This window comes from Oryzias latipes, chromosome 13, assembly GCF_053564925.1.
Source record: "Oryzias latipes strain Hd-rR chromosome 13, Olatipes_Hd-rR_3.1".
NCBI lineage: Eukaryota > Metazoa > Chordata > Actinopteri > Beloniformes > Adrianichthyidae > Oryzias > Oryzias latipes.
This window is the reverse complement of record NC_136249.1, coordinates 32,819,731-32,831,083: the sequence shown is the minus strand read 5'-3', so window position 1 is coordinate 32,831,083 and position 11,353 is coordinate 32,819,731. Positions and strand designations below refer to the sequence as shown.

Here is an 11,353-nt window from a genome sequence, read left to right as displayed (position 1 = left end):
TCATAAAACCCCTTGAAGCTGTAAAAACCTTTAAATCTCTAAAAACCCTCAAATCAGTAAGAAAATAACCCTTAAATCAGAAAAAACTCTTTAAATCAGAAAAAACCCTTAAATCAGGAAAAACCCTTAAATCAGAAAAAACCCTTATATCAGGAAAAAGCCTTAAATCAGTAAAGCTCTGGTTTTTAGGAGATGCTGCCTCCAGCGGTGCGTCTTAGTTCTTTTGAAAAATGTTCCCATTTGCAGAACCAACGGGTTCTCTTGTATTGTTCCTCATGCTTCAGTTTCTGTGACATCACCGATGAAGGAATTGATCTGAAACACAGTGTGGATTCAAACCCCCACCATCAGGAAAATAAAACAGAAAAAATGTTCTTAAAAATGTCATGTCTCATTTGCAAACAAGTTTTGGATTTGTTTAAAAAAAATGCAACCACGAAGGAGGACAGGAGACTCATCGCCTTTGTTTACAGCTCATGGCGACGCCTCCAAAAACATTTCTAGGAGTTTGTGAAAGGTCTTTTTCTGTTCATGTGAAGTTAGTTGTGGAGAAATGTCATTTATTGCCAATAGAATAACAGTTCGAATGACCACACGGAGGCAGGCGGGACGGGTGGAGTCAGCTGACCTCACACAGCATGTAGGTCAGAGGAAGACAGAACCTCCTTTCAGGTTCTGCTTCCTGTCCTCATTCTGTTGGATTCGGTTCTGTCCAGCCGCGGGTCAGAGGTGCCGCACTGACACACACGGATGTATCGGAAAATCACTCAAGATGGTCAAACGCTTGAAGTGAGAGGGGCTCCTGAGGCCAAAAGCGCCGGGCATCGCGGCGCATTCCCGCTTTCACAGCAACAAACGGCCTCCGTCGCCGCATAACGCCATCGTGAAACGAGCGGCTTTTGATCCCGGGGAAACTGGGCCTCGCCTCTCATTGACAGCTGGTGCCCTCTGGGTAATCTGGACCCGACCAATCAGAGGCAAGGATTAGCAGGCCATTGTTTTGGCATGAGCTGGTGTGTTTGTGTGTGTGTGTTTGTGTGTGGGTGTGTGTGCGGTGGAGGGATGTGTATGATTGCGGCAGCAGAGGCTGGCGGGTCTCTGAAGACCCTGCTGCGGCTGCAGCTCTGCAGCAACAAAGAGCCGCTTCATTTCATTAATAAACGTTTGCCCACAGATCAGCGCCTTTCCACAGTTCATGAACGTAAACCAGGAGAGAACAAACCCCCTGAAGCATGATGGGTAATGGAGATTATGGAGGCAAACATGGCGATAAATGTGGCGTGAATCCTTATTAGGGGTGGAGATTAATAAAGCTGATTGGATCTGAAACGAGACGACAGCAAACCTGCAGATAAACGCCGTCAACAGTGACGCCGTTTCATTTTATGGTCGTTCACGGCAGAAACAGAAAACGGAAGGTGGCGTTTGCCGCCATATTTCTAAAAATCAGGAAATCAAAAATCAGTAGATGTTTTAAAATCTAAAATAAGTTTGATGGATCAAACGTAAATTCAAGTTCATAAAGCGACATGACATCGGTTCATGTTGGAAGTTTCGGGTTAAAGTTTCTCCGAATTCCCTCATTACTTCCTCTAGAGGGCGCTTTTTGTCCGGGATCTAAGATCTGAGCAAAGCCGCTACAAGCGTTTCGCGTGGTTCTTGTGTTCCTCGTTGTGCCCGGATGTCCGTCGAGGGTTTCAGCCAACGGGTCTTCGGTTTTGAGCTCTTTAAGTTTTTTGTTACTATTACAGAAATCGTGCATGCACACGTTTGTGTCTCTCCACGCCAGCTCCACGTACGTTTAACGGGCGTTTCAGGTATGAACCACTCGGATTCTGGAGGGGGACCCCCCCCCTCTGAACCCTGGTGGGGTCCCCTGTCAGAGTGCGGGGAAAGAGAACGTTACTGAAACTCAGAACAGACGTGAACTTCGGCTCGCCGTTTCCACGGCGACCTCCTTCCTGCCGCCGCCGTCCTCGTGGGCCTGGCTGTGGACTCTGGCAGTTGTTTTTATGAGGGTCCAACATGACTCACTCCTTCCTCCTCCTCGTCCTCCTCCTCTCCCTGATGGCCGGTAACAGCCAGCGAGCACGGCGAGCTGCTTTCCTGCTTCTTGACTCACTCGTGCACGTGTGGCTCAGGACAGCCGTGTTTGCGGCGAGGCCGAGCAGCACGCCCCTCAGGGGTGAAGGCAGTCTGCTCCTCCTGCAGCAGGAGGAGACGCTTCCAGTGGCCTGGTAATTGCATCAGAGCGGCGACCTGCTCCCGGTGACTCAGCATTTCCGTCGGCGCTCAGCCGGAGGCGGGCGCGCTCGTGGGGTTTAACGATGAAGGTGCAGACGGTCACGCTTCGTTCTGCCGCATAGAAGGAATATGCCGCATAGTAGAACACGCCGGGTCAACCCGGATGGACTTCGGATGCAAACACTGAAGCTCAGACCGCCAGCTTTGGTTTGGACGAGGGTTCGAGTCCTCTCAGATTGGTAGGTGACACCTGTCCTGAAGTCCAGATCAAACAGGTGAACCTGGTCTGCTCGGATCTGGACGGAGGGAAAACGCAGAACACGACGCAGATCTGAACTGTCAATCAGTTTGAGAATAATAGAAAGTGGTGGCGTTTCTTTTCACATGAAAGGAGAAGGCGGTTTTCTTTTTTGGGTTTTTACTTCCTGTTTAAAGCCTGATCACTGCCCCCTAGTGAGCAGCTGCTGGAACTGCTTTTTTTTTTGATTGGTGGTTCTCCTTTAGCCGATGGACTCCATTTCCATCGGCTAAAGGAGAACCACGTGATTCAGAAAATGACGCTTCCTGACCTGCAGATGTTCTCCACGTAGAACATCGGAGCTCCTGATAGGTTCTCTATCATCTAGATGGATTTTCACGCAGAACTTTCAGAAATACGAAAACTTATCAAAGCCAGAAAACGTATAATAAATCATTGATGAAATGGAGTCATTTTTTCCATCAGTGAAGAAAATTATTTCTATTTCAATAAAAAATTGTTTTTATTTTTGTGAACGTCTCCATAAAAACTTGGAGCCAAAGTGTCGGATATTTTCATTTTTGGTTTGTGACGTTGAACCAGTTTACATGAAAGTCAATTGGGACAGGCTGGATGTTGTAACCCGCCCCCTAATGGTTACACGGTGAACTGCACTGGCTCCATTTACTCTAAACCAGCCTCATGGTGGAAGTCAGCGTGTTAAGGATTGATTTCTTTCTTTATTTTTAAAAATGTCATGATTTGTGGCTCCACTGATGTTTGAAATCGGACTTGAGGTGGAATAGAAACCGACTGCAGCAGAAACAAAAAAAAAAAAACGCTGATCATTGCTGCCTGCAGAGTTTCAGAAACGTTCTGAGACATTAATGTTCAGGGAAAAATCCGCGCAGACACGATGTGACAGAAACTCTGATCTCCTGTGGCCTCCTGCTTTAAGAAATGGAGGAGAAAAGGAAACATCAGCAGGAGGAGGAGATGGACGGAGAGGAACGCCGAGAAGACGGGAGAGGAAGACTCCCCGAGCCTTGATGGTGATGTCAAAATGAACGCCAGCGGAGACGCCGCGAGGCGAGGAACCTTTGAGAAACCTGTCACAACAGCATCACGTCAGGATGCTTCTGCAGGAAGACGAGACCAATGTTTGCATCTCCCACGCTCTATTTGTCAATCTTCCTTCTTCAGCTTCTTCATTTCCTGCTTTTGGAAAACAGATGAAGAATCCAGACGTGCTACCCGGCTCCCAGCGTGAACGAACACATGTGGCTTGCTGGGAAGCACAGCCAGACGCGACGGCCGGTTTGATGTAAGCTCATTAAACAGATCTCCTTAGGCTGTGGATAAGCTCAGGTTAACCGGCTACCTTTGATCAGATGGGCCGGATTAGCTGGCTGTTAGCGGCGCAGCTCGACACCTTGTTGTTCACGCATCAAAGGGAATATAACATGGCTTATTGGACGACAGCGTATAGACGGACGGAGAAATTAAAAAAAATGACTCAGCAGGAGAAAACGGATCCAGATCAGTCAGAAAATATGAAATTGTGTTTAAAATGTAATAGAATAATGATAATAATACACTTGATTTAGGAACGTAATAAGAAACCTAAAGACAATGCACAGAATAAAGAGGAAAAAGTGATAGAAGTGTAAACGGAAATAGTTTTGTTCCTGTTTGAAAGTTGGAGGTGAACAAAAAAAAAGAGATGAGAAGAAAAGAAAAGAAGGAGGGGTTGTGAAATTAGGGTAATTGGATGAATACAACTGGCTGTCATCGGCATAGCGAAGAAGTTTTATACTGTATTTACAGGAGATAGCCAAGGAAGAAGAGGTAAATTATGAAGAGTACAGGCCTCAGGACACAGCCCTGAGGAACACCGGATTCAATGGGTCAGAAGGAGTAGATCGAACTTATTCGACCTGTTTGCGATGTATATTTTTTACATTCGTTTAATAAATTTGCTGCTTTTTTGGTTCAACTGGCCAAGCACTCTGATACGAGCTAAGTTATTGTTAAAATATGTAATGTGTAACGGTAAACGTGAACAATGAAGATGCTAACAAGCTAAGGCTAGCAGGCTAATGTGTTAAACGGGCATTTCAATAACCAATAAAGCGTTTTTTCTTTCTCTTTTTTCAAACACAATGGAATCATCTGCTGATATTATTGATGTACTTTAATTTCTTCATTTTTTTATTTTTATGGTTTGCTCGTTTTAAGGAATTTTGAATTTTGTGAGTCGGAAAGACGTTCCGTTTGATTCCTGAATGATCGAGTCGTTTCTGCAACAACTGAACTCCCAAGTAATGTCGTTACTAAAGTGTTGTAATAATACGACGGCTGCCAGACAGAAGTACATTCAGAAGAAAGCAGCAGCTGTTTCACATTAGCTGTTGTCGTAAAAGCATCAGAATTTGACCTGTTTTGTGTTTTGCTGATGTGAAGATGAGAATTTCTGTTAGTGATGCACACAGGCTTCATGTTTCTGAAAGGGGAACAGCTCCCCTGTCACTGCTAAAAATGCCTGGCGTTGGAGACAGCTGCGCAGACGTTTGGGAGGATCTGTGCAGACGTGCAGATGGAACAAAACCCCTCAGTATTCTGGTCACGCTGGATTACAGGCAAAGTTTCTCTTAAATGACAGACACTCTGACTGCGCACACAGAACCCTGGATTGTGCGTGCTCGCGTCAGGCGTGCAGCTGTTGGTGAGCTCATGCGCTCTGCTTCCAGAAGGAGTAAGATAGCACGGGTGCATGCGCTGATGTAATCTGGGCCAGCAAGGAAACTTGGACCTGCTCTGTGCTGCAGAGTGCAGAAAAAGGCGGGAAGGGCAGTTAAACTGTGGCAGGAGGAAAGACGGCGAGGTCAAGCGGGGATCCAAGAAAAACAGAGAAAACTGAAAAATCAAACTGCAAGTGCAGATGATAAAAACTCTGCCGTCTCCATCCTGCAACACACAAATCTGAGCTCCGCACTCGACCCGCATTGACGACAGACACCATCATGGTCGATCAGGAAAACCAATGTAATCCTGGAGTTACTTCTCAACTGCTCTGTAAAAATCAAGGAAACGGGGAAAACCCAATTCTGGCCTGCAAGCCGCTGCTGAAGCCACAAACTGTTTAGAATGAACAGAATTCAGCAGAAACGTCTGCATCCTTTTCCACAGCAGTCACTGTACGAAGTGTCCTTTGGAGTCTTCTCCGGCCGGCTGAAGGACACAGATGGAGCCGCGGTTGGACGGAAACGCGCGTCTCCTGAGACCAGTTCTGCTAAGTTCACGCCGTCAGGAGCCGCCCCCCCCCCTTCCGTTCGCTGCGACAAACGTTTGGACCAAATGTTCTTCGGACTAAATTAATCCAGATACGCTGATCTCATGTTTGCTCCGTTACCGTGGCAACGAAAGGAAACTCCTAAACTGATGCATGTGGATTTTTTTTCTTTTCTTTTTTCTTTTTCATTTTGTTGGAGGAAAAAAACAACGTCTGAATGACGGCGACTCTTTGTGTTCAGACAGTAAATGTAAATGAAGGCTGGGTTTCCTGCCCTCCTCCTCCTCCTCCTTTATCTGTCCACAGGTCCGGTGTCGGTGACAGAGTTGTAAGAAGAAAAAAAGCGACCGGCTCTAAAGAATAACAAAAGAAGCTGGAAGAAAAGGCAGGAATTCCTGTGAAGTGATGTAACCGCTGGTGGATCCAGCTCCTTCCCTCGGCCTCCAGCGCTGCTGCTGCTGCTGCTTATCTGCACGCCGCACAAACATGCACTTCAGGCCACGTGGAGGCAGATTTAAGAGGCGAACCAGAACAACTCCCACAAAAACGGACCTTTAACCAGACGAGGTGACCTCACGGGTTCAGCAAAAACCTCGCAAGTTTTTAACTTTGTGACCCTTTCTGTTGCAAAACTCCAAAATCTTTATTGATTTGTCTTCTTGTTGATGTGGTTTTGCTCTCCTTCCTTTTTTTTCCCCATCATCCTCCCTTCTCTTCTTGCCCCCCTCCCCCCTTTGGCAGCAGGATTGGTGTTGCCCAAGTGACCTGGCCCAGGCGCGCTTGTCCCCCCCCCCCCCACTTTCAGCCTCTGCTCCTTTTCTTTTTCTGCTTCTCTTGCTTCCATTGAAGACATCACATTCTTCTGGAAGCTGCCAGAAAGCTTGGAGAACGACTCACAGAACCAGAACTGCGTCCAGAACCTCCACAGTTTCACACAGAAACAGCAAAGGGAAGTCATTCAATACAAACACTGATACAGGCTGTGAAGCACGGTGGTGGAAGAGTAATGATGTGGGACTTTCTCTGGTTACAGTTTTGATCTTTGAAACTGGACTTGGACTTTAGATCTGGTTCTGTCCAGAGACCTGCTTGAACTCGCTGCTCTAAGACTCAACACGCCCACTTCTACAGAGATGTCAACGTTCAGGTCTCAGTATTTGCCCCACAGTTGGGTGTGTGTCGGGTCCCAATTCTATGGTGTGACCTGGTACGACCTGATGAGGTTGACATGAACTAAGACTTGTGAGTAGTCCGAATTTGGCCTTCTTAGACTTGACTCTTGACTAGATCTCAAACTAGGACTTGTTGCCAGACTTTCATACTTCAGGTGGACTTTCCTGTTTAGTTCTTCAGACCTGATCTGTGACTACAGACTTGTGAATTTACTCGAATGTATCCTTTTATTACACTTTTTAGAGACTTGTGACATGAGATGAAGAGTTCATTGAACTTGCCTGTTGAAGCACTATGACTTGACTATCACATGGTCTTTTGGAAACATACTTGACTTGGGCTTCAGAGTTGTCTTGGACTTGTTGCCTGACTTTAAGACTTTTATTTTTAATATTTCAGACATGACTTGTGACTAGAGACTTGTGAATGTAGTCGTATTTTCCATTTTATTGGATTTTTTTGAGACTTGGTATGAGATTAAGACCTGACTCAAAACTCCCCGTCTAAGCATTGAGTCATGACTATGACTTTTGGAAACAGACTTGACTTGGACTTGCCCTTTTCAGACCTGAGGCTTAAGACTTTGAAAAGCCTCTTTAGAAAAAACCTGAATTTATCTTTCTAAGACATAACTCTTCAATTAAGACTTGGGACTGAGTCTTTAGAGTTGATTTGGACTTGCCCTTTAAAGTATTGAGACTTGAGTTTGACTTGGTCTTTTGGAAGCAGACTTGGGACTCTAAAACCTGAGACTTAAGACTGAGACAAGTCCCTTTCTTTCTAATAACTAACACTGAACTTGGGACTGAGACTAGTTGACTTGGACTTGTTGCGTGAGTCTGTTGATAGGCTTTTCTATCCGTTTATAATCAGTGACCAGAGGTTTGGTGCTTGAGGTGGGACCTTCAAGGACTTGGAACTTGTCTTGACCAAAGCGACTTGTGAGCATTTTAGTTCGAAGCGATCCAACAGAAAGATCACCGATGGTCTTTGATGCTTCGGGTGCGTTTTTGTGTAGAAGGACGTGAGGCCTCAACGGTCACGTTCAGGTCAGACAGGAAGGGGGGCGGTAGCGCTGAAATCAGGGAACAGCTGTGAGGTCTTCCCCGTAGACCAAACACACACTCGTATTCCTGCCTCGTGTCATTAAACGGTGACATTGCAGGAAGTATTCTGCACTCTCACACACTTACGGAAGGAATGCAGATACACACTCGCACATCTTAGCCTGTCGCCACAGACAACTATATTTACGCACGCCTAATCGCTCCATGCTCATCTGTCTTCTGCACACACACACAGACACACACAAACGGACACACACACACAAACAGACACACACACACACACACAAACAGACACAGAGCGAGGTAACTGGACCTCTTGTGAATTCCTGCTCACCCTGAACGACTTCAACGCCGTTCTGATTTTACACTCAAAGTGATCGGGGTTAGATTATGAAGCGGCGCGTAAAACTGTTCGCAATTTGACCCCAGGCCGCTCCCCGCCGTCCTGCCGGACGCCTTTTATTTGACGAGTCCACTTACTCTTCTTTTTTTTTGTGTGTGTGACTCTTTTGCATCTAAATTTGTTCGATTATTTGACCAAAATCGGTTTCATTCTCAAATGAATCTGGTTTAGAGATGAAAAGGAAAAGTCGGATTGGTTGTTTTTTTGGGAAGAGGCCACGCCCACATCTTTGTCATCAGCTCCACCGCTGTGATCTCCTCTCCTGGTGTCTGGTGTCGCACAACTGCCCTGATGGTTCTCCACCTGTCTCCTAGCTTAACTAAATCACCCCCGCTCCTGCCTCCCTTCTACCCACAATGCTTTGTGTCCTCAAAGTTATGAAAACAGTGGAGTGTGGCGAGGGGGCGCGGCTAGCCGGTGACTTGATTTCTGCTCTTTTTCCGTTGCTTCTGTGGGCTTTGCTTTTCTGATGTTCACGTTCTATCTTTGGCTTCTATTCATTAGTGTTATGTGGACGGTGTCAGCTGGCCTAAGCCCCCTCGTCCCCACCCTGTCACAGCCTGAAATCCCCCCCCCCAAATCCATCTCTGCCCCCCCATGTGACCACAACTGCCCCGTCGCCCTGCCAACTGCCCCGTGCCTGCTGTCCGTTTTACAGCCTGAACTCTCGCAGCGATAACCGCCTCTATCAAGCAGCTCAATTCTCCTCACCTGGTTGTCATGGAGACGCAGAATCACCACATGATTCACCTGCAGTCTGATACTTTTGAATCATTTGAGATTCTGTTTCAGGATATTTCCTGAAGTCCGTCCGGTTTGAAACGAGGAGAACTTTTCTCGTCTGGTTCTGAAAGTTCTGCGGTTCGGGAAGCGAACCCTCCTCAGATCCGTCCCCTGAAGGGTCAGGAAGTCACTTCCTGCAACACTTTGTCGTTTCCGCCTTAAATCCGAAGCAGACGTTGTAGAAAAACGGCGTCCTGATGTAAACCAGAGCCTCTGGGACAGGGGTCGGGAACCTATGGCTCGCGAGCCATATATGGCTCTTTTGATGGTCACATGTGGCTCGCAGACAAATCTTTAATTATACTTTTTTTCATTAGACCAGTCCTTCTCGGGCGCGGTGCGATGCCAGAGGCGCGCAGTAGTAGCGGTGCTTGGAGAGAAAACTATCAGTTACTATTATCTATTATTTCACAGAGTTTGTTCCACCCGGAAACCTGGGAATTGCCGTGCCTAAGACTGCGCGCTCCCGTCTCTGAGAAAGAGCGCGCAGTTGCGGGGACGGGATGTGTGAGGAAGAAAGCAGAGGGTGGGGGCGGGGGGGTGGAGTTGTGGGCACAGGCAGCAGGTGAATCGCGCAGGGATTGTAATAACGTAAAACCCGCTGCCCGTCACTCACTGCAGCGTGGGTGTGTGTGTTTGGCACCGCGTCTGCATGTGATCAGTCTTTCTCAAATCTACAGAACATTCAGACCAACCTAAGATCACGTTTAAAGTCTCAACGCCTCATTTATCAGCAACAGCATAACAATATTATTAAAAAGAATCCACAGACTTATTGTACTTTAAAAATGTTGAAATTACATCAAATACAGACATTTGTATATTTAGTTTTAAACATATCGTAGCATACTGACTTGGACTGGGTGGCTGTTGGGTCGCGTTAAAAGTTCTGGAGTTCTTGAACGCATCAAGCAGAGATCTGATTGGCCCTCAGTTCTGTCGCTCAGCATGTTGTTAGGTAGTTTGGACCAATGGTGTTCAGCTATGGGCCGAATAAGGGAAATGGGAGGGCTGACGCGGGAGAGGGGGAATATAAAGTTGGGAGAAGCGCTCTCGTCTAAGCGGGAGAGATTCAGGAGTTGCTGAATTAATTGCACGGCGTTTGTTGTGGTCTGCAGTCACCAGAATAAAGAACCTTAAAAGAGGTTAAGTATCAGTGCCTCAGTGTGGGAAAGGGACGCTACATTATTGTATGGCTCTTTTGAAATTACATTTAAAAATATGTGGCGTTTATGGCTCTCTTGGCCAAAAAGGTTCCCGACCCCTGCTCTGGGACCTCGACCTCCTCCAGAACCTGGACCACACGACGGCTGCAGAACTCCTCACCAGAACCCGGACCCGAGTTTGACCCGACGTCACACAACCGAAAGATTTACTCGACAGAACTCGCCAACCCTAGAGACCCGCCTGCCTGCTCCTTTACATCACCATCGTCATCTTCATCATCCTCATCATTATCAGACACAATCTGCTCCCCATTTGTTACAGTGGGACTGCAGAGTGTGTGTGCGTGTGTGTGTGTGTGGGGGGGAGGGGGGTTGTCTGTTTTCACTTCATGTTGGTTGTTCAGTCAGAACTCAGGGACAAAGAAATGATTCTGCTGGACGAGGAACAGCTGCTGGAACTCGACAGAACCCAACAGAACATGACAGAACCCATCAGAACCCAACAGAACATGACAGAAGCCAACAAAACACGACAGAACCCAACAGAACCTGAGAGAAATTATTAGAATCTCACAGAAAGTGCAGAACCCGACATAAACTAACAGAACCCGACAGAAACTAACAGAACCCATCAGAACACGACAGAACCCAACAGAACATGACAGAAGCCAACAAAACACGACAGAACCCAACAGAACCTGAGAGAAATTATTAGAATATGACAAAGTAGCAGAACCCAAAAGAAACTAACAGAACCCATCAGAACCTGAGAGAAATTTATAGAATCTCACAGAAATTGCAGAACCCGACGGAAACTTACAGAACCAAACAATTAACTGAATGAGACAGAACCCAACAGAACCAGACAGGAGGAAGCAGAACCCGACATAATCCAACAGACCAGAAGATGTTGATCCGGTAAAAACGGTTCCTCCTGAATCATTTCCCGGCTGCATCTTCTACAGTCCACGGCTCCTTCCTTTGCAT

At 46.7% G+C, this 11,353-nt stretch overlaps 1 protein-coding gene across 4 annotated transcripts in view; it reads right to left on the bottom strand.

Annotated features, from left to right (window-relative positions):
* Nucleotides 1–11,353, bottom strand: part of nova2 (NOVA alternative splicing regulator 2) — a 57,293-nt gene that overhangs the window by 17,045 nt on the left and 28,895 nt on the right. The gene's annotated exons all lie outside the window — the stretch shown is intronic.